Source organism: Cebus imitator, unplaced genomic scaffold (assembly GCF_001604975.1).
Source record: "Cebus imitator isolate Cc_AM_T3 unplaced genomic scaffold, Cebus_imitator-1.0 Scaffold41, whole genome shotgun sequence".
Classification (NCBI taxonomy): domain Eukaryota; kingdom Metazoa; phylum Chordata; class Mammalia; order Primates; family Cebidae; genus Cebus; species Cebus imitator.
The window spans coordinates 4,546,993-4,552,398 of record NW_016107356.1 but is presented as its reverse complement, the minus strand read 5'-3'; the positions used below and the strand labels follow the sequence as shown (position 1 = coordinate 4,552,398).

General features: G+C 44.2%; 1 protein-coding gene across 1 annotated transcript in view; it reads right to left on the bottom strand.

Moving 5' to 3' along the window:
- Positions 1–4,994, bottom strand: part of KCNE2 (potassium voltage-gated channel subfamily E regulatory subunit 2) — a 6,579-nt gene extending 1,585 nt beyond the window's left edge. The window contains exon 1 of the mRNA XM_017526187.2: positions 4,865–4,994. The gene's annotated coding sequence lies outside the window, so the exon portion shown is untranslated. The remainder of the gene's footprint in view (positions 1–4,864) is intronic.
- Between the last annotated feature and the right edge of the window lie 412 nt (positions 4,995–5,406).

Here is a 5,406-nt window from a genome sequence, read left to right as displayed (position 1 = left end):
AAAAAAAAAAAAAAAAAAGATACATCTTTCCTTGTTTATGCTTTTCTCATATTCCACATTTTCATCAGTAATCTTGCATTACTTTTGTTTTTTTAAAAAATGAATACCCTCACAAGAGCTAGAATGATGCCACATTCATAACAAGCACTCAACAAACTTCAGTTGAATGAAGCAATGACTCATTTATGTTCTCTGTTTTAAGAGAATTGTGGGGCATTTGACATAACATCAAGGGAAAAGATGGCAAGGGGCATTGACAGACTGTCCAATTTGTTCCATCCCCTATGTCTAGGTGACACATTGTCCCAGGTATCCTAAAGGGAGGGATGTGTACATCCACATTTGAAAGAAACGTTTTAAGTAAGTGACGCCAAGAAATAATCTGAGAGATTATTCCTATTTCTCAAATCCATCTCACATTTTCATCCCCACTGGCACTGCCCAGCTGCCAGCATCTCTCACCTGGATAATACAATCTCAACAACATAATACAACATAGCCCTCCCCAGGGCCATCTCTTGGGGGTTGTATGTGCCCCTCTCTGCCTTGAATAGCCATCAATGTGCCCCACTGTTTTTGTTGGTTTTTTTTTTTGAGACAATCTCGCTCTGTCACCCAGGATGGAGTGCAGTGGCACAATCTCTGCTCACTGCCACGTCCGCCTCCCGGGTTCAAGCAGGGATTACAGGCATGTGCCACCACGCCCGGCTCATTTTTTTTTATTTTTAGTAGAGATGGCATTTCACCATATTGGCCAGGCTGGTCTCAAATTCCTGACCTCAGGTGATCCACCCGCCTTAGCCTCCCAAAGTGCTGGGATGAGAGGCGTGAGCCACCGTGCCCGGCCAATGCGCCCTTTTGAAAGGGGAAATTATAGTGCTATTTGTTTGCTTCTGAAATGATGGTTAGTTGTTCTTAAAATCAAGTCCTAATTCTTTAACAGTATTTACCCTGTTGGCTGAGCAGGCCCCTGACCACCTCTTCAGTTACCTTTTGCTCAGGACAGCTCGGTCACACCTGACATCTTCTCGCCCTGTCGTAAGCTCTCTTGCTTCAGGACATCAGCACATTCTGTTCTCTCAACCCAGAATAGCTTTGCCTTTCTCTACCACCTTCCACCTCCTCATTCTTTAGGTTCCGGCCTCCTTGTCACTTCTGAGAAGACTTCCCTGGCTCTTCTCTAAATCATTTCCCAACACCACCACCATTTTTCTCCAACAGCACCTTATGCTTCAAAAGCATGCTTCATATATGCAGTAACTAAATGTGTGCGCATATATTTATATTACTTTTGTTTTTTTAAAAAAAAATTGGCAACCTCACGCCAGCTAGAATAATGCCATATTTATAACAAGCACTCAACAAATGTCAGTCAAATGAAATATAAATGGCTCATTTATATTCTCTGTTTTTAGAGAATTATATAGGTGCGCTTTTTTATACATCTCTGTTTTTAGAGAATTGTGGGGCTTTAGACATAACATCAAGTGAATGATTGCAAGGCAAAAGATTTTTTTATACATACATGTATATAACATATAGTGTGTGTGTGTGTGTTTATTGTTTGATGATTGGTTGAGGTGGTTTAGGGTCTCATCTTTTCCACTCGGCTGTCATGTCTGCCAACTTTGTCTAGCTCGCTATAGCAGATGTCTGACACATAGAAGGCACTCAGTGGACATTTGATTCATGTTAATTCATAGTGCCAGGTACTATGCTAGGCGATGAAACTGCAGAGATGGCAGGAACTCTATGAGAGGCTCGGCTAAATGGGAGAAACCAAACCAATGCAATGCAATGCGCAAAGAGTTGTAGCAGGTATGGATACAAAGATAAGGGAGCTCAGAAAATGGAGCTGAGCACGGTTCCTAGATGGGTGGAAGGAGCACAGACAGGCGGTAAACCGTGACTAGCAATTAGTAAAAGCCCCAGCAACCCAGCGTGGGTTTGCCTGCTGCTGTTCTAAAGACATTCCCGTCTCTTTAGCACAAGACTTTTCTTTCCTTCGCAAAAAGAGAAGTTTCAGATCTTCTGTCTGGGAAAGGAACTTCAATAAACCGAATAAATAAACCTATTAAACAAACTTGCAGGCAATTCTCCCACAGATCATACCTCCCCAGGATTTTCCTCACTGAGAATTACCATCACCAAGGTAATATATTCTTCTCCGTCTGATATTTTAAGTTCTGTTACTTAGAGAGCTCTAAGATCGTTCTCTCCCTCTCCTGGCCACACAGGTGGGTTGGAAGGAAACTAAACAAATAGATAAGATTCCCTCAAGGTGTATACCAAGCACACTTCCTAAGCAATGTAACAGAGATGAGTTTTTCCCCTTGGAAATGATACAGTATGCTGTAAAAGTTAGCTGAACTGGTACTTTGCCACTAGCTCTCTCGCCCTTTTATTTTTAATTAACTTTTTTTCCTAATAAAAAAAGTAGTGATGAGGTCTCACTATGTTATCAAACTCTTAGGCTCAAGTGATCCCCCTGCCTCAGCCTCCCAAGGTGCTGGGATTGCAGGTGTGAGCCACTGTGCCAGGCCTTTTTTTAAAATTAAGAGACAGGCTCTGGCTCTGTAGATATAGTTCTTTTTCTCTTGCAGGAACCCTGGCCAGTTGTCACCAATCCGCAGGACTTTCCCTGACCTCCCCCGGTCTAGGCAGAGATCCTTTTTCTGTGCTCCTTCTGCAAATGACCATGTTGGTTTAGTTTTTCAATTGCCCGTATATTACGTGCTTATTCATGTGACCCTCAAAACCACTCTATAAACTCCTACCTTCACCATGTTTAGTGAGATTAAGTAACTGGAGACCCAATGACAGGAGAGCTTGAACCCCTGGAAGCAGGGATTGCTTTATCATCTCTGAATCCCAGGACCCTACACAGCAATGGGCACATAGCAAATCTTTACTAAAGATTTGGTGAATTCCTCTCTCTGTGGAATTCAATTGGAAACTACCAGGACAGTGAGTGGTTCATAATTTATTTTTAAGGGGTGCGGGGTTGGGTGGGGGGCAGTGTCACAGATCCCTGAAAAGTAAAATAAAGTGATGTGACTTTATTTTTCCCCAAGAAAGTATACATATGCACATAGGAAGCTCTACATTCAATTTCAGGGGACTCCTGGGCCCCCTAAGGCCCATCCAAGAATCTCTGCCACAAAAGGTCTTTGAGATGAGGGTCTTCGGTGCTGAATTCCCCTGGAGTCACAGGGTTGATTTCCAGGTGCAGGCATGGCAGCATTCACCAGCCTTTTCGAGCTAAGTGGCCCCAACTGCCCATTATTTGTTCAACCCTTCTAATGTGAACAAAGGCGCGACTGCTAAGCAGGTCAAGATGTGCTTTTTGATAAGACTTAATCACAGGGATGGAAAGGGCCTATGGGATTACATACCTAAGTGCCGACCCCTGCAGGCCAAATAAATAGGATCCAAAAGGGAATCATTTTTTGAATGTGGATGCATGAGCTGTGGCTGAGCGGTCCACGCCTGCTCCCTGACCACGGGAAAACACCAAGTCACAGTGTGTGAAAGCAGTTTCATTGAAGGACTTTATGCTAAGACATTCAAATTATCAGTGAATTGACTTCAATTTTTTATTCCCAGAATTACTATTTAACTGATAGGCATCAACCATATTTGGAGGCCAGGCACAGTGGTTCTTGCCTGTAATCCCAGCACTTCGGGAGGCTGAGGCAGGAGGATTGCTTGAATCCAGGAGTTCGAGATCAGCCTGGACAACATAGTGAGACACCACCTCTACAAAAAATAAAAAATTAGCTGGATGTGGTGGCCCACTATAGTCCCAGCTACTTGAGAGGATCACTTGAGCCTGGGAGGACAGAGCTGCAGTGAGCCATGATCACAGCACTGCACTCAGTGTGGATGACAGAGTGACACCCTATCTGAAAAATCAAAACAAAACAAACCATATTTGGTATACATACTTATCCTACCCCTAAGTAGAATATCATAAGAGGCATTTACTTTAGTAATACTAAGACAACTGTTATTTGGACTCATATGAAATAGCCATTTATATAGGTCAGAAATGGTCAAATATGGTCAGTTCATGTGTTTCAACCTAGCAGGAGCTACATTTCCAGTGAATGGTTCTTGCTGAGTCCTGGCACAGGTGGGCCCCAGAAGATGATTTAGGCTGGCCTGCTCTCTGATAGGTGGAATAACTACAGCCCGGAGAGCTTAAGTCACCTGTTCAAGATCACGGGGCTCTCAAGTTGGCCACAGTGCCTGGCCTAGAACCCATGTCACCCAAGCCAGTGTCCAGCACTGACTATCCTAGCAGAGGTCACACATTCCAGTAACTCTCCGTTTCCATTGCTGTGACCGGTCGGCTCAACTGGGTACAGGACACAAGACGGAGACCACGGTTTGAGCTTACACGTGTCATTAGTTGTGCCCTGTCTCCAGGCTACAGAATGATCCCCTAATTCCAGCCATTCCTGTCACGAATGTGTGTTATTCATGACAAGGGCAATCAGGACACTATTAGGAAAGTAACGTCCATTTGACCCCAAAGTCCAAAGTTTTCTTTTCTTGAAAGATGGTCGATCACTCGCATCACCTGGGCCTACAAAAGGCAGCAAAGTCTTTCATTTTTATATCAAGAAGAGAAAGCAATATGATTACCTACATTTACCATGAATCCCCCATTTAAAAAACTCAAAATTTTCATGCTAAGTCAACTAACAAAGAAGTAAGGAAAACACAAGCAGGAAAGAAGGAAGAGTGGATGAGGGAGCCAGGCCATATACCAGGAAAACCATTCTTTTGATCATTTTCTGGAAAAGATAAGTTTGTTACTTAATTTCTCAAAAAATAAAGAATGTGTACTAAGACTTACCTATGCAGCGTGTGGGCAAGATGAAATTCCTTTCCAAAGCTGGGCCGTTCTGAACCTTCTTGCTGGCCTTAGCGAGCTCCCTTCTGGGTTGCACATAAGCCTCAGCCAGCTGGGCACCTTCAGCTTACGACCATCTAAGCCCTTGCAACTGCAGTCTGCAATCCTAGGCTTTTATGAACCCTCATGTTTAATCTAATCGTATATGGAAAGTTAAATACTAACTGGCAGTTGGAATTAACCTTGGTGCCTGATGGGGTGTGTGCCTCGGGACTCTGGCTTTGGGCAGAGTGGCACAAGTTCTCCTTCTGGGACCCTTTCTGCCAGCTCCAGTCAGGGCAGGGCCTGGGCACAGTGAGCATCTCTCCCCAGAGGAAATCTTCCTCTTAGGGTAGGTTTGGGGGACAACAGCATTCCCTGCCAGAACACATGAGAAGGGTCGGGTGCGGTGGCTCATACCTGTAACCCCAGCACTTTAGGAGGCTGAGGTGGGTGAATCACCTGAGGGCAGGAGTTCGAGACCAGCCTGGCCAACATGGTGAAAC